The sequence below is a fragment of the Ornithorhynchus anatinus genome, chromosome 6, assembly GCF_004115215.2.
Source record: "Ornithorhynchus anatinus isolate Pmale09 chromosome 6, mOrnAna1.pri.v4, whole genome shotgun sequence".
NCBI classification, from domain to species: Eukaryota; Metazoa; Chordata; class Mammalia; order Monotremata; family Ornithorhynchidae; genus Ornithorhynchus; species Ornithorhynchus anatinus.
Genome location: NC_041733.1, coordinates 42,024,170 through 42,045,735, shown reverse-complemented (window position 1 = coordinate 42,045,735; position 21,566 = coordinate 42,024,170). Strand labels below are relative to the sequence as shown.

At 48.4% G+C, this 21,566-nt stretch overlaps 1 protein-coding gene across 2 annotated transcripts in view; it reads left to right on the top strand.

Annotated features, from left to right (window-relative positions):
• Window positions 1-12,164: 12,164 nt before the first annotated feature.
• The window catches only part of CAPN6 (calpain 6), a 49,023-nt gene continuing 39,621 nt past the window's right edge, over window positions 12,165-21,566 (top strand). The window contains exon 1 of one of the 2 annotated variants that reach the window (XM_029067544.2): window positions 12,165-12,358. The gene's annotated coding sequence lies outside the window, so the exon portion shown is untranslated. Of the gene's footprint in view, window positions 12,359-15,163; window positions 15,336-21,566 lie in introns of those variants that run through there. The other variant, XM_029067543.2, reaches the window with a different exon arrangement.

The following is a 21,566-nucleotide window of genomic DNA, read 5'->3' as shown; positions in this document are numbered from 1 at the left end:
TCCACATAGAGATAGTAGTTGAAGTCATGGGATTGAATGAGCTCTTCAAGAGAATAGGTGTAAATGGAAACTAGAAGGGGATCCAGAACTGAACGTTGAGGGACACCCACAGTCAGAGGATGAGAGGCAGTGGAAGAGCCCATGAAAGAGACTGAGAAGGAGCAACCAGTGAGAGAGGGGCAGAACCAGAAGAGAACAGTGTCAGTGAGTTTTGATTAATGTTTCACAGATAAGAGGGTGACCCACAGTGTGGAAGGCAGCTGAGAGGTTGAGGAGGATTAGGATGCAGTAGAGGCTGTCAGATTTGACAAGAAGGTGGCCACTGGTGGCCTTAGAGAGGGACACTTCTCTGGAGAGAAGGGGGCGGAAGCCAGATTGGAGGGGGTCAGGGAGAGAATTGGAGGAGGGAAAATGCAAACAGGGACTAGGTAACTCTCTCCATGGGATATGAGAGCCTATTCAGGTTTTGCTGAGGTTGTAACTGGCCATGGCTCACTTCAGCCATTTGTAGTACAAGTTGACACTGTACTGAACGTTGGGGTGGTTCGCACCACCAACCGGGGCATCGAAAAGCAGCCTTCCTCCTTCACCACTGGGGCTGTCCCATCCTCAGCTGGCACCCCTGAACCTGAATCCAGGCCGGCCTGAGTATCCACAGGCTCAGACCACCAGGTGCCAGCTCTGACCCATAGTAGCCAACTACCCCTTGGCTACCCAGAGATGGAAGAGACTGGCCCAAGCTCTTCCTTTCCAGCCCAAGGTCTGGCACACTTGCTACTCAGCCTGCCCACAGACCCTAATGCCTCCATTCGAGTGGGGCTGGAGGGTCCCTCAAAAAGTAGCCCTCCTGCCCCCGCAGCTAAAAGACTTCTTTATTGGTTTCCCCCTGCAGAAACAGAACAATATAGCCTCCCTTTAGTTATCATTATTATAATGGTATTTGTTAAGCACTCTCTGTGTGTCAGACACCGTTCCAAGCGATTTAAACAAGTTAAACAGGCCAATTGCAGTCCCTGTCCCACATGGGCTCACAGTTTAAATAGGAGGGAGACTAGGCATTAAATCCCCATTTTACAAGTGAGGTAACTGAGGCTTAAAGAAGTTAAGTGACTTGCCCCAGGTCACACAGCAGGCAACTGGTAGAACTGGGATTAGATGCCACGCTACTCCTCCGGTTCCCTTCAGTACACAAAATCTAGGTGAGAGAGCATCTTGGATTCCCGAAGTACAGCAGGAGAATTCCATTCAATTTGGGAAGCAGCGTGGAAAGAGCATGGGCCTGGGAGTCATAGGATCTGGGTTTTAATCCTGACTCCACCATTACCTGCTGTGTGACCTTGGGCAAGTCACTCAATTTCCCTGTGTCTCAGTTACCTCATCTGTAAAATGGGGATTAAGAATTTGAGCCCCATGGGGGGCAGGGACTGTGTCCAACTTGATTACCTGGTATCTACCCTAGTTCTTAATAATAATAATTATGGAATTTATTAAGTGATTACTATGTAGCAGGCACTGTACTAAGCACTGGGGTGGATATAAGCAAATCAGGCTGGACAAAGTCCCTGTCCCACATGGGGCTCACAGCCTCAATCCCCATTTTATAGATGAGGTAACTGAGGCCCAGAGAAGTGGAGTAACTTGCCCAAGGTCACACACCAGACAAGTGGCAGAGCCAGGATTAGAACCTATGACCTCTGACTCCCAGGCCTGTGCCCTATCCACTACGCCATGCTGCTTCTCTTATACAGTAGCAGCAGCGTGAAGCAGCGTGGCTCAGTGGAAAGAGCACGGGCTTTGGAGTCAGAGGTCATGAGTTCGAATCCCAGCTCTGCCACTTGTCTGCTGTGTGACCTTGGGCAAGTCACTTCACTTCTCTGTGCCTCAGTTACCTCATCTGTAAAATGGGGATGAAGACTGTGAGCCCTACGTGGGACAACCTGATTCCCCTGTGTCTACCCCAGCGCTTAGAACAGTGCTCTGCACATAGTAAGCGCTTAACAAATACCAACATTATTATACAGTACCTGGCACATAGTAAGCGTTTAGCAAACCATAAACGCTCCCACAGAAGGGTGAGTGCTGCAGCTCCTTCTGCAGAGAGAAAAGGATTCCCTCTGCAGGAGGAGCCTCGGGTTTGGAGATGATGAGAGGCTTCCCAGGGTTCTCCAGTGGAACAGGGGTGGCTGAGAGGGTTCCTGAGCAAGGACTCAACCTCGCTGAGTTCAACTTCGCTCGCTCAACCTCGCTGATAATGTCCAAACGGCCCAAGCAGTGGAAAAATGTTCCCTGACCATTCCAGGAACAGGAGCCGTGGCTTAGCCGCCAGACCTGCTTCTCACAAAAACCTGCACAAACCATCTGGTCCAAACCGGCGATGGTTCAGAAAAGACAGTCCGCGGCCATGCCCCCGCCCCAGGCCAGTGCCAGCCACCACCTGGGCCGTCCTAAAGTCTCTGCCTTGTCGGGAGTCATGGCTGGAGCGGGGAGGGACGGTGTGGAGAGGAAGTGGCTGATTTCCCCGGAATTTTCCAAACCACGGGGTAGGTTTCTGACACGTAGGGAGCAGCAGACTTGGAATTATCCGGCAAGAGTCGGCTATTAACGGAGACTTCAGCTGAGCCCCGTGTTCAGTCAGGGACTACACTGATTACTTTGTATCTATCCCAGCGCTTAGTACAGTGCCTGGCACATAGTGAACACTTAATAAGTACCACAGTTATTATTGATATTAGGCTTGAAAGCCCCAAACCTGGTGTTTGGTTGGCTTCCATGCCTTCATGCTGAAGGGAGGCAGGGAGAGGGCAGAGACTGCAGAGAATAATGGACCTGCAGATTAAATCTAGAGCTTCAACCTCCGCTCCGCTGGTCGGTGTCATCGGTTTCCTTGGCAACTCTAGGGAAAGCAAAATGGCTTCCACTAGGCGGGAGGCGGGGAACCGGGCGAAGGAGAGGGACAGAGGGGTGTGACTAATCCACTAACTGAACAATTAGCCTCCAGACAACTGGCAGCTTGAGGGTACTTGATTTAGGGGCACAACCCTCCATTCTGCCCATTCTGACCCCATTTCAGCAAGCAGGAGCAGGGAAAGGTCAAGGGTCTCTGTACTTCATTATTGCCAGCTGATCCTCATTCTTCAGCGGGCCTCTCCCCTCAGAACCTAACCCGGCTCCAAGCCCACCCACTATGAGAAAAAGCTGGGGACCCTCCCAGCCTGTTTCCTCTTGGTAGAACTTCTTGCCCAGTTTCAGGGAGAGCCAGACTCTCAGAGAAGTCCTCACTGAAACACCTCAGGATACTGGATTTCCTCAGTGGGCTGCCGCTGTTTTGCTCTAAACCGCCCCATTGTGTGTCTGTTTGCTAGATCTCCCCCCGACTTCCCCCAACCTAGCATCTCAGCCTGGGGTGGTGGGCCGGGGGAAGGTCCAGCACGATGGTGGTTCAAACTCTGCGAGTCTCTCTCGCTCCTGAACCAGAAATGGCTTCTATCCAAAGCCCCAGGTCCAGCTGAGGCCACGCAGACTCCTCCAGTAATATTTCCTTCAGACTGAACACAATTCAGATGGAAAGAAACATCTCTCCCCTTGCAAGCCCCTTGGAAACAGTGTGGCCTAATGGGTAGAGCACGAGCCTGGGAGTCAGAGGATCCTGGGTTCTAATCCCAGCTCTGCCACTTGTCTGCTATGTGGGAGAAGAGAAGGGGGGATCTCACATTGATAAAGAGTTGTATAATAAGTATAATGCTGCTACCTCAGCTCCTGAAGCCAGGAGCAATAGTAGTAGGATATCAATCGATCAACCAGAGAAGCAGCGTGATCTAATGGACAGAGAATGGGCCTGGGAGTCAGAAGGACCTGGGTTCTAATCCCTGTTCTGCCACTTGACTGCTGTGTGACCTTAGGCAAGCCACTTCACTTCTCTGTACCTCAGTTATCTCATCTGTAAAATGGGGATAAAGACTGGGAGCCCCATGCACTACAAGGACTGAGTCCAATCTAATTAGCTTATATCTAGTCCAGAGCTTAATATAGTACTTGGCACATAGTAAGTGCTTAAAAATACCATTTTAAAAAAATCAGTGATATTTATTGGGTGCTTACTATGGGCAGAGCAGTGTACTTGGGAGAGTGCAATACAGTAGAGTTGGTAGATACATTCAGAACTTAGAACAGTGCTTGGCACATAGTAAGTGCTTAACAAATACCATAATTACTATTATTATCATTAACTTACAGACTAGAGGTGGGGGGCAGACATTTAATTAAAATACAGATGGATATGTATATAAGTACATAAATGCTTTAGAGCTGGGGAGGAAATAAGCACTTTGATACCTCACCCCAGCCCCACGATATTTATGTAAATAGTCTTATTCTCTACTATTTCTCCTATCTGTAATCTATTTTAATGTCTGTCTCACCCTACAGACTGAAGCTCCCTGTGGGTGAAGATCATGTCTACCAACTCTGTTGTATCAGACTTTTCCCAGCACTTAGTACAGTAAATGCTCAATAACTGTGCATGCAGTATATACTCAGTAAATATCATTGATGGTTTAAGGGGTACAGACCTAAGTGTGTAGATGTTGCAGAAGGGGGGAAGAAAGGGGAAGTCAGCATTTTGTCAGGGAAGGCTTCGTGGAGGAGATTTTAATAAGGCTTGAGGATGGGAAGAGTGGTGATCTGTCAGATATGGATGGAGAAGGAATTCCAGGACCGAAGGAGGATATGGGTGAAGAGTCGGCAGTGGAAGAGATAAGGTCAAGGCACAGTGAGCAACCTGGTGCTAGAGGAGCCAGGCTAGGCTCTGGTAGATCAGCAAGGTAAGGTTGGAGCGGGAGAGCTGATTTAGTGCTTTAAAGCCTATGGTAAGGAGTTTCTATGGAGGTGGATGGGCAACCACTGGAGGTTTTAAAGAGAGGGGAGACATCGACTAACAATTTTTTTTTTAGAAAAAAGAACCTAGGCAACAGAGTACAGTATGAACTGGAGGAGGGGAGACAGGAGGCAGGGAGGCCAGCAAAAAGGCTGATGCAGTAGTCAGGGCGGGATATGATAGGAGTTTAGTTCAGCAAGGTAGCAGTTTGAATGCAGAGGAAGGGGAAGACGCTGGAGATGCAAAAGTAGAACTGACACCATTTGGCACTCACTGCTTGCAGAGCACTGTACTAAGCACCGGGAAATATCCAGGTGGGAATTAGACACGGATCCCATCCCTCCGAGGGGCTCGTCATCTCTGAGAAAGGGGAAGACCATCAGGATACGCTCAGAAAGGGGTTGGGGTGTTCTAGGCTCAGCACACGGTTGGGTCCAGGGGTTGGGTATTGATGACCCTGAGCCTGAAAAAGCTACTGTTGGGATGAAAGGCGCCACGGCTCACAAGAAGCCAGGAACCAAGGCAGGTTTGTGGATGGTGAGTGGAAGAATCCACCGTGGATAATAATAATGATGATGGTATTTGTTAAGCACTTAAAACATACCAGGCGCTATACTAAGCACTGGAGTGGCTTCAAGTAAATCAGGTTGGACTTAGTCCCTGTTCCATGTGGGGCTCACAATCTCAATCCCCACTTTACAGATGAGGTAACTGAGGCCCAGAGAAGTGAAGCGACTTTCCCCAGGTCACACAGCAGACGAGTGGTGGAGCTGGGATTAGAACCGTGACTTTCTGATTCCCAGGCCCGTGCCCTATCCACTACGCCATGAGTGGATAACTCACTCAGCGGGGATCTGCAGCTAACCGCTCCCAGGACCAGAGCCCCGATAGTAAGCAGGTGGGGGTTGATGGGAGATGCATCGTAGTCGTGATGGTAATCAGGGGGTCTCACCCCGCCAATTCAAAGCATTTTCAACGTGGCCACGTTGGAAAATCAACAGCTCCCGCCCTCGGCCTCAGACCGGCCAGGTTGGACTGGATAGTTTCCTTCTGACCCCGGAATTGGGGGGTGGACAGGAAAACCAGTACTGGGTGGGTGTTGGGTATAAATCCCACCACCTTCACTATGGAGAAGGATCCGATTCCCAGTGGGTTGGATTGGACTGAGGAGGGGAGGGGGGCTCAGGGATCAAATGAGGCAATTCTGCCACCTAGTGGAATGAGGCTTTCCCACGTGAGCCAAACTTTCTCTTCCAACTCTCTCAGAGGGAAGGGGGCTCCAAGGGTGGTAATAATAATAATAATGTTGGTATTTGTTAAGCGCTTACTATGTGCAGAGCACTGTTCTAAGCGCTGGGGTAGACTCAGGGGAATCAGGTTGTCCCACGTGGGGCTCACAGTCTTAATCCCCATTTTACAGATGAGGGAACTGAGGCACAGAGAAGTTAAGTGACTTGCCCACAGTCACACAGCTGACAAGTGGCAGAGCTGGGATTCGAACTCATGAGCCCTGACTCCAAAGCCCGTGCTCTTTCCACTGTGCCACGCTGCTTCTCTAATCATCATCATCATCATCATCATAATCATCATCATAATATCATCACCATCATAATAAATAATTATCATCATAATAAATAATCATAACAATAATAGTATTTGTTAAGCACTTATTGTGTGCCGAGCTGGGGTAGATGCACATGCTCCTTCTGTTTGAAAAGACACATTTGGTGGTCACCTGACCCAGCATGGCTCAGTGGAAAGAGCACGAGCTTGGGAGTCAGAGGTCATGGGTTCGAATCCCCGCTCTGCCACTTGTCAGCTGTGTGACTGTGGGCAAGTCACTTAACTTCTCTATGCCTCAGTTACCTCATCTGTAAAATGGGGATTAAGACTGTGAGCCTCACGTGGGACAACCTGATTACCCTGTGTCTAACCCAGCGCTTAGAACAGTGCTCTGCACATAGTAAGCGCTTAACAAATACCTGACTCAAGGCAAGAAAGCATCCAAGTGTGCCACCGGAAGCCTGCCTGATACTGACTGGTCTCCCCCCTCCTCTATAATAATGTTGGTATTTATTAAGCGCTTACTATGTGCCAAGCACTGGTCTAAGCGCTGGGGTAGATACAAGGTAGATTGTCCCACGTGGGGCTCACAGACTCAATCCCCATTTTCCAGATGAGGGAACTGAGGCACAGAGAAGTGAAGTGACTTGCCCAAGGTCACACAGCAGACAAGTGGCAGAGCCGGGACTCGAACCCACGACCTCTGACTCCCATGCCCGGGCTCTTTCCACTGAGCCACGCTGCTTCTCTACCCCCAGGACCGTCCCCCTAATGGGTCCTTGGAGCCACAGTGTTTAGAACAGTGCATGGCACATAGTAAGCACTTAACAAATGCCATCATTATGATTATTAGTATTATTAGAAGCAGTATAGTCTGTAAAAAAAATCACAAGTCCAGGAGTCACAGGACCTGGGTTCTCATCCTTACTCTGTCCCTCGCCTTACTGCTGGGCCTTGGGCAAGTCACTTTTCCCCCGCTAGACTGTAAACTCAATGTGGGTGGGGATTGTGATTGTTTTTTTGTTAATAATAATAATGTTGGTATTTGTTAAGCGCTTACTATGTGCAGAGCACTGTTCTAAGTGTTGGGGGAGATACAGGGTAATCAGGTTGTCCCACGTGAGGCTCACAGTTAATCCCCATTTTACAGATGAGGTAACTGAGGCACAGAGAGGTTAAGTGACTTGCCCACAGTCACACAGCTGACAAATGGCAGAGCCAGAGTTCGAACCCATGACTTCTGACTCCCAAGAGTCCCGGGTTCTTTCCACTGAGCCACGCTGCTTCTCTGTGTTGGTACTCCTCCAAGGGCTTAATAGATTGCTCTGCACACAGTAAGCGCTCAATAAATATGATTGATTGACTGCCTTCACTTCCCTGGACCCCGGTTTCTTTAACTGTGAAATGGGGATTCAATTCCCAGCCTCCCTCTCAATATGCCCCATGAGGGACACGTTCTGATCTGTTTATCTGGTGTCTACCCCAGTGTTTCGTATGGTGCTTGGCCCACAGTTAGTGCTTAACAAATACCACTATCATTATTGTTATTGAGGCTAGCCATGCAAATTCCCTGGATTATTAAAACCTAAAGATACCCCTTGACTTGCAAATTATCTGGCAAAGCTGTGACAAGCAGAGCCTCGTGGGAGTGAGGTGGAGGTGGATTTCATCTCAATTGGTAGCTCCTTGACAGCAAGGATCATGCCGTTTGCTTAGTTTGTATCATCTGCACAGTGCTGTGTTCTGCGCTTGGCTTTATGTTTTCCTCAATAAACACCGTCGCTTAAATTTCCTTGATAGGTACTCAGTCTTGTCCCCAAGGTTGGTATGGAGTTTCTGTAAAGTTTGTTCTTGCTGACCTGTGCTTTCAGGTCAATATCCTTTGTTCCTGAATTGAAATCCTCCTACCTTCATCCCTTTGAACAGGGTGGGCGTATCTGCCTCACTTTGAAGAGCCTCAGACTGGAGGGAATGAACTGCTAAGGACGTTTTCTTTATGGCATTTGTTAAGCGCTTAGTATGTGTCAAGCACTGTTCTGAGTACTAGAGTAGATACATATTAATCAGGGCAGAGAGAGTCCCGGTTCCACATGGGGCTCACAGTTAAGTAGGAGGGAGTAGAGGAATTCATTCAATATTCAATAGTATTTATTGAGCGCTTACTATGTGCAGAGCACTGTACTAAGCGCTTGGGATGAACAAGTCAGCAACAGATAGAGACAGTCCCTGCCGTTTGACGGGCTTACAGTCTAATCGGGGGAGACGGACAGACAAGAACAATGGCACTAAACATTCCCCCAATTCAATTCAATTGGGGGAATTGGTCCCAATTCAATTGGGAATTGAATCCCCCATTTCCAACTGAGAAAGTCAAAGCCCGGAAAAGTTAAACGACTTACCCAGGTCACCCAGCAGCAGGCAAGTGGTGATTTTTTAAGGCTTTAAATTGACAGAACACATCCGTCTCTCAAAACAAAGTGTTGATCGAGGGAGCACATTTCCTGCGATCTTATGAGATGAAGGAATGTTTTGGCAGAAGTGACGGGAGGGTTAACATTTGTATCAAAATATCAGTTCATTTCCCAGGCTCAATCGGCTCTTGAAGATGGGGGGGGGATGAGCAGATCTGGTGTTCCAGGCCACCCTCCGTTCACAAGTTTGGCCGCCGCCGGAATGAACGCTCCAGACATAGCTTGTTGAGCCCACTGTTTGCACTGATTGTTGAGCAACCTAGTGAACTCTGTCTCGCGTTAGGCCCGGAGCGGAAGCCAAAGAGACAGAGCTCTTCACTGGGTCCTGACCCGGTGTGTAACTCAGCCCGGAGGTCTTTGGGGCCACGAACAGGAGAATTTCAAGGCCTCGGAAAATTGTGTCCTGTCCATCTCTGAGAATCTTCCTTCGAAAAGTGGTGGGTACCGGGCGGGGGAGGGAGAGGGAGTGGAGGAGTTTTGTGTTCAGCAGTAGGGCTCACAAGAGCTCCCTCCATGGAGGTGACGGCCCCCCTCCCACGGCCATTTTTCTTTAACGGTATTTGTTAAGTGCTTACCTTGTGCCAGGTACTGTTCTAAGCGCCGGGGTAGATACCAGGTAGTCAGGTTGGGCACAGTCCCTGTCTCAAGTGGGACTCACAGTCTTACTCCCCATTTTACAGATGAGGAAACTGAGGCACGGAGAAGTGAAGGGACTTGCCCAGGGTCACAGCAGACAGGTGGCGGAGCTGGGACTAGAACCCAGGTCAATCAGACAATTGTATTTACTGAGACTTTACTGTGTGCAGAGCACTGAACTAAGCACTTGGGAGAGTGAACTATAACAATATTATAGATTCATTCCCTGCCCACAATAAGCTTACAGTCTATTGGTCATTCTGACCCCCAGGCCCATGCTCTAACCACTAGGCAACACTGCTCATTTAAACGGGACTTCCGGCCTGCTCCTTCCTGCCTTCTTACAGGATCTGAATGTCTCCTGGCTGGACCGAAGGGGTCCCAAATAATGGTTTTTCTGGCCTTTCAGCTCTAGGAAACCCGTATCCCCCCCCCTGCCCTTTTCTCCCCTAAAATCTCTGTCCCCCTTAACCCTCACCCTCAAGTTCATGCCCCCTGGGAATAACCTATTTCTGGAAATCATGGACCCTTCCCAATCTCCATTGGATCATACAGTTCAGACAGGGCTGTCTGATTAGTATCATTACTAGAAGACATGCAGTGAGTCGATCAATCAATCATCTTTATTGAGTGCTTCCTGTGTGCAGAGCACTGTACTAAGTGCTTGAGAGAGTAGAGAAGCAGCGTGGCTCAGTGGAAAGAGCCCGGGCTTGGGAGTCAGAGGTCATGGGTTCAAATGCCGGATCTGCCACTTGTCAGCTGACTGTGGGCAAGTCACTTAACTTCTCGGTGCCTCAGTTACCTCATCTGTAAAATGAGGATTAACTGTGAGCCTCGCGTGGGACAACCTGATTACCCTGTATCTACCCCAGTGCTTAGAACAGTGCTCTGCACATAGTAAGTGCTTAACAACTACCAACATTATAATGAGCCATAGGGTCGATTCAAATTAACAATTCACCTTAACCACTAAGGAGCGCTTATTAAGCGGACCCTCGATGAAGAACTGACGAGATGTGAATAGAGGCAGTTCCCCAGAGACGAGATGTTCTTATCACACTGGCAAAATGCCCTGGGATCCCTTTTATAAGTCATTTTATAAAAAGTCCTGGGAAGCAGGTTTGAGGCCCAGAAAGATTAGGTAACTTCCCCCAGGTCTCACAGCAGGTTTCTGAGATTAGATCAATGGGGATGGGGAAGAGACATTGCTTGGGGGTTTCAAACTGGTCTGGGCTTTGTTTTAAAAAACAGAAGTTGGAGGCGGAAAAAAGGCAGGTCTGGGTACAGTGACTCCCCTGGGCCCAGCCCTGGATAAAAAGGATTTGTGTGAGAGTTGCTTAAAAGCTACCTTTTCTACTCTTCAGACCGTGGCTCCAGTGTACAGGAGTCAGGACAAGCAGCAGACTGGCCTCACTGTGCCTGGGCCAGTTCCCAGATCCTGCGAAAAGAGTTTAGGAAGCCATGTATGCATCCCAAGAGGCCCCCCAGTGCTCCAAACTCATATATTCCTTTTCTCCCAGATTCTTCTCCCCCTCCTTCCTGGAACTGCCTGACTCCTCTCCCCCTGACCCTCTCTCCCACAAGTACACACATGCTCACACGCCCTGTTGGAAAGTAATGGTGAAATAGTATGGCATAGGGTGAAGCAGCATGGTGTAGTAATAATTAGAATAATAATTATGGTATTTGTTAAGCGCTTACTATGTGCCAAGCACTGTTCTAAGCGCTGAGGGTTGTGGCTAGAGCCCGGGGCCTGGGAGTCAGAAGGTCATGGGTTCTAATCTCAACTCCACCACTCATCTGCTGTGAGGCCTGGGGCAAGTCACTTCACTTCTCTGGGCCTCAGTTACCTCATCTGTAAAATGGAGATTGGGACTTGAGCCCTAAGTGGGACAGGGACTGTGAACCAACCCGATTTGCTTGTATCCACCTCGGGGCTTAGTATTGTGCCTGGCACATAGGAAGTGCTGAACAGATACCACAATTATCATTATTATGTGATTCTTGAATGAGTCCTAGGTCTCCTAGAGGAGGACAGCTCAGCCCAGAGTCTAATTTCCATTTTCATTCCCAAGTGGCCTTTGTCCACAGATGAAGCTTTTGGGTCTTGTCCTGTCTCATCTGTGATTTTGTACCCGCCATTCACCTGTTTTCACCAAACTCGCCCCCGAGAGCCAAAACCTTCAGCGGTCTTGGCCGCTAGGTAGCCGATCTCTGGGTTTTCCACCTCGGGAGGGTGGTCGGGGCTGGCTCTTTAGGCCAAAGCTGGATCCAGATCCCACCCCACTTCCTCTGTCCTTCACCTTTCCCTCTAAGCCCCAAGCTGTTGCACCACCCCCCATTCCTGGCAGAGCCCCCGGCACAGGTAAGTCAGGGCACAAAGCGAGTATTTGTTTACTGCAGCTTATCATAGCAGGCCTCTTGAGGCCTTTAAGGATTTTCTTTTCCAAAGTTGCACTGACGCCAACTCAGTTTCCCCAGAAGGAATGTCGGAAATTCTCCCAAAACTTCCCCCCATCTCCTCTCCCTCTTTCTCGGCACCACCAGCCTGAGAGCTCAGAGTTCAGTGGTCCACAAGAGAGCAGGGTGCATCCTTTCTGGACATCTGGCTCCCAGCTCTGCCAGTGTTTTCTCATGACTCAAGACCACTTTCTGGGCAGTCGGACAAGCCTTGGGGCTCCCCCCGCCTCGTGAGCAGATCTTGGTACAACCCAAAGAGTTTTCAGGTTAAGAAGCAACTCGGACTGGGCTGGATTGCTTTGGGAGCTTCGTTTGGATTTCTCTGCCCAAGAGAGGACGGGATTGAATAGCTCAGGTAAGTGCAAAGGTCAGCGCTACAAAGCGCTGTTTATAGGCTTGGAGAATTTCAAGCCTGAGAGACACCTCTCAACCCTGATTCTGATCCCAACTGGACTGGAAGGGCGAAGGCTTGGGGGAGGGGTCACTTTTGTTCCTTGCATACTTTGCAGGTTTCTCGGTCGCCGATCAACTTGTGGGAAAGGCTGCTTTGAGCACGCTGGGAGCAGAGAAGGAGACAGAGGGGGATTTTACGCTGATTTCTTCGGGGACGGCCAGCTACGCAACAAAGGGGTTTAATTTGGAGGATATGGACAGAAAGGCTGGGGTTACCTGAGGACTTAGGTGTCGCAGAGCCGCTGACGAGGAGCAGCATGGCTTAGCGGAAAGAGCACAGTAAGAGGCCCTGGATTCTAATCCAGGCTCTGCCACTTGTCTGCTGTGTGACCTTGGGCAAATCATTTAGCTTCTCTGAGCATCAGGTACCTCACCCGTCAAACAGGCATTAAGACTGTGGGTCCCAGGTGAGTCCAACCTGATTAGCTTGTATCTATCCCAGCTCTTAGTATAGTGTCTGGCACATAGTAAACGTTGAACAAATACCTTAAAAAAAGAATGAGCAATAGGAGGCATATAGTGTGGGGAGATGAGAAATTACTTGGGGAAGGGTGTCTGGAGGAGAAGGGATTTCAGGAGGGCGTGGGAAACGGGGAGGGCTGTGGTCAGTCAAATCGGGGTGGAGGGGTGGCAGGATCTGCAGGAGTGGGGGAGGGCATAAGCAAGAGGTGGTGGTGGGAGAGACAAGAACAGTATCCAGGGAATAGGATGAGGGAATGCGTTGGCTTGAGGGGAATAAAGAGTGTGAGCTGAAGTGTAGAGGGAGAAGAGAGTGGATAAGAAGGAGCTGAGTGAAACAAATACCTTAAAAAGAAGAACTGGCAATAGGACGAATATAGTGTGGGGAGATGAGAAATTACTTGGAAATTTCTGAAAGTCAGTGATATGGGGTCGTGGCCTAGTAGAATGAGCACAGAGAGCTGGGTTGTAATCCCGGCGCAGCTGCTTGCTTGCTCATCATTGGGCTAATCATTCATCTTCTCTGTGCCTCAGTTTTTTCACCTGTACAAATGGGGATTAGATTAATTAACCATCCATGGCATTTATTGAGTGGTTACTGTGTGCAGAGCACTGAACTAAGTGCTTGGGAGACTACCAATTCAACAGAGTTGGTCGATATGTTCCCTATCCACAATAAACTTAATAAATCTAGAGTGGGATTAAATGCTTGCTTCCCTTCCACTTATACTGGGCGCCCCATGTGGGGCAGGGACTGTGTCTGATCTGCTTAGTACATAGTAAGCACTTAGCAGTGCTTCAGTGCTTAGAACTGTGCTTGACACATAGTAAGGGCTTAACAAATGCCATTATTCTTACCATTATTTCTTAGCAAATACTTTATTATTTAAGGTTTCTGAGAATGGGTTGATGTAGGTGGGATGACATTTTAGAAAAATGAGCCTGGGATCAATTGATCAATCAGTATTTATTGAGTGCATATTGTGTACTAAGTGCTTGGGAGAGTACAGTATAACAGAGGTGGTCAACATGTTCCCTGGCCACATCGACCTTCCAGTCTAGAGTGGGAGGTAGACATATGACGTAGGTATAAAGAACGAAGCAGAGGTTCTAAATTTTCACTGGGTGTGCAGGGGCAAAAAAAGGGAAAAGAGATTTTGTCAGTTAGTACAGTGCCCTGCACACAGTAAGCACTCCGTAAATATCACAGACTGATCAAGTGATTAACTCCAATAGGCTTGGATTCAGAAGCCCAAACCCTAATGTAACTGAACCCCATTTTCCCAGGATATAGATTTACAGTCCGGATGTGTGTTGGCTACTTTGGGAGAAGCACTAACTGTCTCAGATCACCAGGGGATGTTTCCTCTTAAAATGTGTAAACTCGGGCCCACAGCCCAAAAATGCAGATAATTTTTAGTTTAAATTCAGCCTAAAGCTAAGCCTGAGGATCTCTACAGAACTATTGCACAGCTGTGGGGCTCCCCTCTTTCAATCCCCCTTTTCTAGGAGCACCATGACCTAGTGCATAGGGCACAGGCCTGGGAGTCAGAAGGTCTCGGGTTCTAATTCTGCTCTACCACATGTCTGCTGTGTGACCTCGGGCAAGTCATTTCACTTCTCCACGGCTCAGTAACCTCAGCTGTAAAATGGAGATCGAGACTGCGAGCCCCACGTGGGACGGGGACAGCGTCCAACCCGATTTGCTTGTATCATTCATGCATTCACTCGCATTTCCTGAGCGCTTACTCTGCTCAGAGCACTGTACTAAGCGCTTGGAAAGGACAATTCGGCAACAGAGACAATTCCAACATCCTTATTGAGTGCTTACTGTGTGCAGAGCACTGTACTGAGCGCTTGGAAAGGACACTTCGGCAACAGAGGCAATTCCATCGTATTTATTGAGCGCTTACAGTGTGCAGAGCACTGTACTAAGCGCCCGGAAAGGACAACAAAGGGCTGACAGAGCCTCCCCACCCCCATACCGTCTACAGAGTTGTCGCTGGGAGTTTGTAATAATAATAATGATGATGGTGTTTGTTAAGCGCTTACTATGTGCAGAGCGCTGCTGGAACTGACTTTTCTTCCGTTTGGGGTCGTGGCAAAAGTTCGCAGGTGCTTTCCTCTAGTGTCCCAAGGGCGGTCCGAGTGGCCCTCTGATGGTGTGGAAAGAGTTAAGACCCTTCCTTTTCCCCTCCCTCCATCCATCCCTCCCTTCCCACGTGGTCGGGGGCGGGGGCTGCACTCCTTGTTTGGAGAACGCCCTGGCAGCCCCACCTGGAAGGTGATTGCCGAGCCCCGTGGCCTCCCAACGACCCTCGTTTTATCCAGGCAGAAGGGCGCAATGGGGTCAGAGGGAGCCTGCCTCTTTAGCCGGGCCTGCTGCCCGAAAATCCAGCGCCGGTGGAGGAGCCCCGAAGGTGAGCGACCCATCTGGTGGGCCACCAGCCCCCCCAGTCCCCCTTGCCAGGCCGAGGGCACAGGTGCCAGCCGTCCCTGCCCTCTTTTTGCCCCCAGGACCGGCTGCCCCATGCCCCTGAGCCGGGGCTTGAACCCTCACAGTAATAATAGTAATGATGGTATTTGTTGAGCGCTTACTATGTGTCAAGCACTGTTTTAAGCGCTGGGGTAGATACAGGGTAATCAGGTTGTCCCACGTGGGGCTCACTTTTAACCCCCGTTTTACAGATAAGATGACTGAGGCACAGAGAAGTTAAGTGACAATAATAATTACGGTATTTGTTAAGCGTTTACTATGTGCTGAGCACTGTTCTAAACGCTGGGGTAGATACAGAGTAATCAGATTGTCCCACGTGGGGCTTACATTTCTTTAATCCCCATTTTTACAGATGAGGTAACTGAGGCATAGGGAAGTTAAGTGACTTGCCCAAAGTCACTCTGCAGACAAGTGGCGGAGTCAGGGATTAGAACCCACGACCTCTTACTCCCAAGCCCGGGCTCTTTCCACGGAGCCACGCTGCTTCCCTCAACACAGCCGGCCTTGGGGGGCACGGTGGGCAGCAGGATCAGGGTTTGGGCTTTGGGGAACCCAGGGTGGCAAGTCCCCCGCCTTGGGGTCTCCCTCTGCGCCCTGAAGCAAGGCCAGGGCCTGAAAGTGGGATGAGACCCCGTGGGGGTATGTGTGTGTTTGCACTCACCTGGCTATTGGGACAAGCCTCTACCCCTAGGTCCTGACCCACGTGGGCCACCTCAGGTCACAACTGGGCCCCCCAGTCTGTGGCTTTGGGTCGTCCCCCACCCTGGAACCATGTCTGCCCCCCATTTTCAGTTTTTGTTCTTTAAATTTGTGGGTAAGAGCAGCTACAGCCAGAACCGTTGGGGTGAGGGAGCCTGGGGTCCCAGGGCAGGTCGCAGAGGAGTAGGGGGCCTCCACTTGGGACCCTCTACCCCCCTTGACCTCTGCCTGACCATCCCGAGCTCCCCCGTATTGCCCACCCAAGACACTTGGTTTTTTCCCCCCTTTATTTATCCCTCCCTCAGCCCCACAGCCCTTACTTTTTATATTAATGTCTGTCTTCCCCTCTAGACTTCAAGGTTGTGGACAGGGAACCGATTTACCAACTCATTCATTCAATAGTACATATTGAGCGCTTACTATATGCAGAGCACTGTACTAAGCGCTTGGAATGTATAAATTGGTAACAGAGACAGTCCCTGCCCTTTGACGGGCTTACAGTCTAATAGAAAAACATATAACCGTTCCCATACTGGGAGTCGAACCCGGGCCGCCTGGGTGAAAACCAGGAATCCTAACACCTAGACCATTTGTAGTATACTCGCCCAAGCACTTAATACAGTGCTCTGCACCCAGTAAGCACTCAGTTAATATGATTCATTGTAGGCTTTTGGGGAAAACAGCAGGGACAGTGACAGGAGCAGCCAAAACAGCTGACAAAGGAAGGAGGTGCTTCCCTTGCCCGCTGGCCCCCCTTCCCCACCCAACAGCACTTGTATATATTTTATATATTATTTATTACTCTATTTTATTAATGATGTGAATATATCTATGATTCTATTTATTTTGATGGTATTGATTGCCTGACTACTTGTTTTGTTTTGCTGTCTCTCTCCCCTTTTTAGACTGTGAGCCCATTGTCGGGCGGGGATTGTCTCTATCTGTTGCCGAATTATACATTCCAAGTGCTTAGTACAGTGCTCTGCACACAGTAAGCGCTCAATATATACGATTGAATGAGCAAACCAAAGGACGAGTCGAAGAAAAAAACGGGGAGCAGAAGGGGGGCTGGGGGGACGATAACAGGGGTATGAGGAGATAGGAGAGGGTCGAGAGCCAGGGTTAGGAACTTGTGAAAGTCGCAGCCCTGACTGGATAACTCACCACCCGCTGGAAACTGCATCCCACCAAACCACCTCAGGAATGGAGAACGCAGGGAATTCCCTCCAAACTGAAAAATGTGCCTCTACATTTTAGACTATTTATAGGTAGGGGTAATGAGACATTATACATTACAGGAATTTATTTCTTTATTGATCTTTTTAAGTGACTTTATGTGACTGTGGCTGTTAAATAATAATAGTGGTACTTATTAAGTGCTTACTGTGTGCCAAGCACTGTTCTGTGTGCTGGGGTAGGGACAAGTTATTCAGGTCCTCTAGTCCTCCTCCCCTTGCCATGCCCCTACTCTATCCCTCTCCTCTGACCCCTTCCCCGCCCCATAGCACTTGTGTATATTTGTATGTATTTATTATTCTATTTATTTTAATAACGATGTGTATATATCTATAATTCTGTTTATTTTGATGCTATTGATGCCTGTCTTCTTGTTTTCTTGTCTGCCTCCCCCTTCTAGACTATGAGCCTGTTGTTGGGTAGTGATTGTCTCTATATGTTGCCAAATTGTACTTTCCAAGCGCTTAGTACAGTGCTTGCTGCTTGCTTAGTACAGCAAGCAGTAAGCACTCAAATAAATGCAATTGAATGAATGAATGAAAGGTTGGACACAGTCCCTGTCCAACATTCATTCATTTATTCATTCAATCAATCGTATTTAGCGCTTACTCTGTGCAGAGCGCTGTATTAAACGCTTGGGAAAGAACAATACAGCAATAAAGTGACAGTCCCTGCCCACAGCGAGCTCACAGTCCAAGTCTAGAGCCGGAGAGGCAGAGAGCAATACAAATAAACAGACATCAATATAAAGTTACAGATATAAATGTAGATATAAGTGCTGTGGGGCAGGGAAGGGGGAAGAGCAAAGGGAATAAATCAAGGCAAGGGATAAGGGAGTGGGAGATGAGGAAAAGTGGGGCTTAGCCTGGAAAGGCCTCTTGAAAGAGATGGGCCTCTGGACTCTCATTCTTAATCCCCATTTTACAGACGAGGTTGCTGAGGAACAGAGAAGTGAAGTAACTTGTCCAAGGTCACACAGCAGACAAGTGGCGGAGCTGGAATTAGAACCCAGGACCTTCTGACTCCCGGGTCCATGCTCTATCCACTAAGCCACTACAGTAGCAGTACACTGATGTAGCTATATTACTCAGTTGAGAACCCAGTTCTGGGTAATTTGGAAAGAAAAGGATATTCAACATTGTTTTCAAGAACCCAGCCCCCATTTTTTAACCTTCCTGCGAGACAGTGGGTTCTAAGATATGTTTCACCCTGGATGCAGTTTTCAGGAAGCAGTTCAATCAATCAGTGGTATTTATTGAGTGCTTACTGTGTGCAGAGGACTATACTAAGTGCCCGGAGAATACCGTACAAAAGAGTCAGTGGAAACGATCCCTGCCCACAAGGACTAGAGGGGGAGATGGATGTTAATATGAATTCGGCTGTGTTCTATAAGGGCTGTGGGGCTCAGGGTGGGGTGAATACCAGTTGGGGTGAATACCAGTTGCCCAAAGGGTAAGGGTCCAATTTCAGTCGTATCCTGAGGCCAGGGACTGCCTGCCTCCCAGAAACTCTCTCTGGAACAAATCTTTGGGTCTGTGAATCTGAAAATCATCATTTTGAAACTGGCTGGATTTAGCAGCAATTAGAGACAAACTCACTTTTTAAATGTTCTTAAAAGCAAAAGTTTGTGTTTGAAGTGCTAAATGAGAGTTGGCAGAATATCCAGAGGGCATATCCTCATGCATATGGATAAGGAAATGTTGAGAGTCTGAATTTGAAATGTTTGAGAATCCACTATCTGTGGGTTTAATTTACTCTGCACAATTCCCTTCCTTCCCCATCCACCAAGGATTGAGCCTGCCTCCCTCAGTACTTAGAACCCGTAGGGAATTATTAAGGTCATTAAAAACCCATCTTTGCGAATTATGCAATGATATTTGAAAACCTTATTAACATCCTGAAGCTATTTAAAAGTAACTTTGCCTCACCGACAGATTTATTAGTTGGCCAGTTCAGATTTTTTTTTTTAACTGACAGAGTGTGTATTATCAAGGGGAATGAGTCTAAATTCCACCAAATTAATGTAATTACATTTGACTTCCCCTTTTATTGCCAGCACTCCATTACATGCCTGACTTTGAGAAGGAGTCTATTTTGGCCAGATTCTAGCTCTCAGTTTGTCGCGTCAGCTTCAGGATCAGTAGGGAGAGGTTCCCGGCCCCAAAACGTGAAGAGACTGGACCGAAGGAAGCCTCGAAACGAGCTGAAGCGGTAGTTATCGGCGGCTCTGTCTCTGGGCATTTCCAAGCACCCCGAGCCCAGTCTTCCCCATCCCACTTGACTAACACTTTCTCTGCATGCCATTCCCCAGACCTGCTGTCAGGGTGGAGCGAGAGACAGAATTCTGCCTCTGAAGGGAGACTATCTGAGTCACTTCGTAGTGTCCCCTCAATAGCCAGAGGATGAACAGAAGCGTGGCCTTCTAATGAGCCCAGACCTGAGAGTCACTGGGCCTGGGTGCTAATCCCGTCCTCGCTACTTACCTGTTGGGTGACATTGGGCCTCAGTTTTCTCATTTGTAAAATGGGGGTTCAATACCTATTGTGCCTCCCCCTAAAACTGTGATCCCCATGTGGGAACAGGGACTGTGTCTGACCTGATTATCTGGACTCTACCCCAGCTCCCAGTACAGTGCTTGGCTCATAAAATACTTAATAAATATCAAAATTTTTGTTATCAGTATGTATTATTACAAAATAATAAAAATAATGTGCTTGAGGCTAGATAAATATGCTGTGGTGGCGGGGTGGGGGCAGGGAGTGGGTTTTGGGTTGAGAGCCAAAAAGTTACCCTCACGAGGTCGGCTGGGTTGGGGTTCTGCAAGAGAATGTGTCATCTCTAAGGTAAACAGCACACAAATCATGGGGAAAGGCCAGTGAACCCGGTATTTTGGAGTTAACCAACTCTTTCCTCCTTGTTCTACGCAGAATGAAAAATAGAAACCAAAGCTTCCAGACAAGGCCAAAGTGACAGCAAGGTGTCCCATTATTGAAGCGATTAATGTGTTGCAAATGTTCTAAATCGCACTTTTGATTGGAAATGCAGAATGTAGCCACCTTTTAATTTTCCATAAACCCAGAGACTGCGGGATGGGAGAAAGAGGGGAGATTGGCAGGAAAGGGGCGAGGGGGGGATAATCAAAGTCCATAGAGAATCCAAAATTCTCAGTTTGGTCTTGTGTGTGTGTCTTTGACCAGAGATCAATCAATCTTATTTACTGTGTGCAGGGCACTGTGCTAAGCACTTGGAAAAGTACAACATAATATAACACAAAGCACCACAGTGAGCTGTGTGTACAAGGAGGGGATTTGACCAGTTTGATTTCAATTGTCCTTCCTGCCTCCCAAGGAAGTAGACATTTAAGTAACAATGATCATTACAGTTAATTCATCAATCAATAGTATTTTGCAGAGGGGTGGGATCAGAGGGTCGGGGGAGTTTGAGAGGAGGCAGGAGATCTCCTCTTGAGGTACTGCTGGGAAAGAAGGGAGAGCCAGAGAAGGGACAGAGGAGGGAGGGGATTGGAGAGAGGCTGGGGAGGTTTTAGGGAGATCCCGCAATTTTATCAGTAAAGTAGGTGACCAGGTCATTAGGGACAAGAGATGGTGGGGGAGGGTGGACAGAGGGTTTGAGGAGGGGATTATACATCTGAAATAGCTGGCCCCGGAGGAATTTCCCTTCATATCTACCTTTCTTCCCACCTTCAAAACCTTACTAAAATAATATCTCCAAGACTAAGCCCTCACTTTCCCCTACTCCACTCCTTTCTGCATCACCCTTGGTTATGTACCTTTTATTTACCCTACTTTCAGCTCCATTGGGACTTAATGTGCATATCCATTAATTCAGTTTGTTTGTCTCCCCCTCTAGACTGTAAGCTCCTGGTGGGCAGGGAATATGTCTATCAATTCTTGTCCTCTCTCAAGTGCTTAATTCAGTGGTCTGCACACAGTAAGCACTCAAAAAAATCCACTGATTTGAGTGCTTTACTGTGTGCAGAGCAAAAGGCAGGAGAGAGGAGGAGAAGGAAGGGACTAGCTAACATCCAACGTAGCTCTTTAGCCCATAAATAGTCAAAATTTGCTCTGTTGATGTTTTTAATGTGGAATACATTTTTGAAAAAGGGATCAGAGCTGCCTCCGCACCCCTCCAGTTCTCTGGAAGCAATTCATTTGTTGGGTTATATCTGCCGCCTTGTTAAACTCTTTATTTGAGATGA